Here is a 3,011-nt window from a genome sequence, read left to right on the forward strand (position 1 = left end):
TGTAGAAAGACGGCCGTGTGAAATGACATGGTATGTGCAGACCGCAGCAGGAATTCACTCTGTAGAGAAGGGGAGGAGGAGCAGCGGCAAGAGGGAAGATGGTGGATCTAAGACGTGCTGGGTTCCACTGAAGGCAGACTCTGTTTGAAATGATAGGAAGTCATGAGTGTTCATTCTTTCCAAAGACGCCAGTCATGTGCCAAGCCCTATCCCAGATGCCTGGGTGGGAATACTCAGGGCCCCCAAGCACTCGGTCCTTTAAGCACATTTGTTTCCTGCACGCTGCCACGCGCTAGGCTCTGTCCTGGCCCTGGGTGCACAGTGCCGTGTGCAACAGACAAAGGCTCCTGGTTTATGGAGCTGCTTTTGAGTAGGAGAGACATAGCAAACAGGTATAAACATAAAATATCAAGGATATATCAGAAGTGATCCCTTTGCTACCCATATTAAGAAAATCTAACGAGAATATGGACTTGGTGAGGGAGAAACTTAGGCAGGGTAGCATATGGTGGAAACAAGGGATGAGAAGGAGCCAGTCCTTGTAAGTGTGGAGGAAGGGAGTTCGGGGCCCAGGAAGCAGGAGTGGAAAAGGCCCCCATGTGTCTGAAGAGCCGAAATGTCAGCCTGTGGGGCTGGCGTGCAGGCAGCCTGAGAGGGTGGAGCTGGGAGAGAAGGAGCTTGAGGGGCCAGGTGCTCGCAGGGTGACCTCAGAAGCCACAGGGCAGGTAGCCACCGGAGGACTTGAAGCCCGAAGGACATAATCTGACTGTGTTTATTTTTTTCAATCTCGGCTTTTTTGTGGAAGAGTGGAAGTCTGTTCTCGTACCTGTACCTCCTCCGTGAAGCTTGCAGTCTGTCATTAGGCAACGGTACGGTTTGACCGGTGTTTTAGTAAAGTCTCTTGCAGAGGTGTGGAGGGGGGACTGGAGAAGGCCGAGATGAAGAGACAAACAGAAGCAGATCAGCAGCGGATAAGGGGCCTTCCGTGACAGAGGGTGTGGACGGGAAGGTGTTTATGAAGGGAGCAGACAGTGTTCAGAACTGCACCTGGAGGAGACTGTATTCCTTCCAGTGTGGGAAGGCTGTCACATGGGCATTAGCTTCTCGCTGATCAGCCGACTGTTGTGTCCAGGATAGCTCATAGCATGTTATAAGTCAGCAGACATTCTCATTAGAAGCAGTGGAAAGTAGCAGACCAGAAATACCTTTTTAACAAAAGCGACATGGTTAATGGTCCTGTGTTTTATCTATACAAATAGTTAGCAAACAGGAAAATCTTTTAGTTTTGGTTATTAAAATAGCTGCATTCATAGTAAGTGAGTAAGCTACCTCCTGAAAGTCATTCATATCGATTGGAAATGAATTGGAAATTCATATGTATTCCCACACATATTGGAAATTGCGTTATTTTAGACGAGTCATTCATTTATCCAACAGTATCTAATGGGGCTACTTCTGATACACTATCAAGTTCCCAAGGACATTTTTTTTTAAATGAAGGAAAAACACTTTAACTTACTATGTTTTTTCCTTTTACAATAGTGTGTTTCCTTATCACTATAAACTTTGTAACACTGGCAGAGGAGAATGGGGCTATTTTTTTGAAACATACTATTTCATTTTAAAATAATTCTGTTGACATAAAAATGCACCAGAAGAATAGTTCTCCACAAGAGAATGATTCAGGTTTGTGTCTGTTGGATATGTTGGCCTAGTTTGTTTTTCCTGGTGTGACAAATAGTGTCACATAACCCAAAATTGCCCCTTTAAAGAAAGTATAAAAGCACTAATAAATAAAACCATAACCCTATTATATAAAGTTATATATGAGTTACAGATAATATGGATATTGCTATAAGGCAGTTTCTTAAGATGAGGAAAGCAGTTAATTTCACTGGATGAAGTATTTTATGAACTAAAGAAAAAAAATCATAGAAATGTTTATTTGAATTTCTGCCCTTGAATTGTGTTAATGTTAGGAAGCCTTAATAGGCTAAAGCATTCTACCTCAAGACAGAAAACAGAGCTCAGGTTGCCTGCCTGCAATGTGGGAGACTCAGGTTTGTTCCCCGGGTTGGGAGGATCCCCTGGAGAAAGGAATGGCAACCCACTCCAATATTGTTGCCTGGCTAATTCCTTCTAGAAGGGATTATATCCTTGTGTTTATCAGAGGAACCTCCACAGAGGGATTTCTTCCTGTATTTATAATAGTTTAGATACCAATTCATGCATGCCAGAAATTATTCCTTATACAAAATGAAACTTTGAAAGTGTGTATTTGTGTGTGTGAAGGAGAGAGACAGAGGAGTCATTGTGCAATAAGGTAAGGTTCAAGAAAATTTTATTCTCACCATTTGCATATAACAGTGGAATTCATTCCATTAGCCAAAAAAGTTCTCTCTTCATGAAATCCTAGGAGTTACTAGAAAATTTCAGCATACATTATAATTTTAGATGAAACATGTATTTTCAAATTATTATTCAAGAACAAATAACAATAAAACACAGGTATACACTAATGAAAAGTAATGGCATTAAACCAAGAAATTTGGTGGTGCATCATTTCAGTACGATATGTTCAAACTGCTGCCCAAGGAAAAATTAATACCAATAAAAATTCTAGGTGTAGCAGTGTCTTTGGCACTATTACTCACAGTATCTTTCCAAGTAACTAATTCTTAGTCGTTTAATGGCCAAATCTTTAAGAAAAAAATTCAGATGGAAACCTTAAATAGAGTGTATTGAATATAAACTATTGCAGCAAATAAGGAATGATTTTACCGTATTATTTATAAAGCACTGTCCTGTGAAGATGCAGTCTGTTCTGTCTCTGCGTGACTATCCCCAGGCCAGGTATCTCCTTAGTGCACGTCATGTTTCCGGCCACGTTTCTCCGCCTTTGGTATCTTCTAGGTCCTTTTCCCATCTGTCTTAGCTTTGGCTTCCGTAACAAAAACACCATCACCTGGGGTGGGAGGGGCTTGTCAACAACAGAAATGCATTTCCCGCCG

General features: G+C 41.7%; 1 protein-coding gene across 11 annotated transcripts in view; it reads left to right on the forward strand.

The window, feature by feature from the left end:
* FRYL (FRY like transcription coactivator) overlaps nucleotides 1-3,011 on the forward strand; it is a 254,961-nt gene that overhangs the window by 232,623 nt on the left and 19,327 nt on the right. The window lies entirely within an intron of this gene.

The sequence above is a fragment of the Muntiacus reevesi genome, chromosome 22 (genome assembly GCF_963930625.1).
Source record: "Muntiacus reevesi chromosome 22, mMunRee1.1, whole genome shotgun sequence".
Lineage (NCBI taxonomy): Eukaryota > Metazoa > Chordata > Mammalia > Artiodactyla > Cervidae > Muntiacus > Muntiacus reevesi.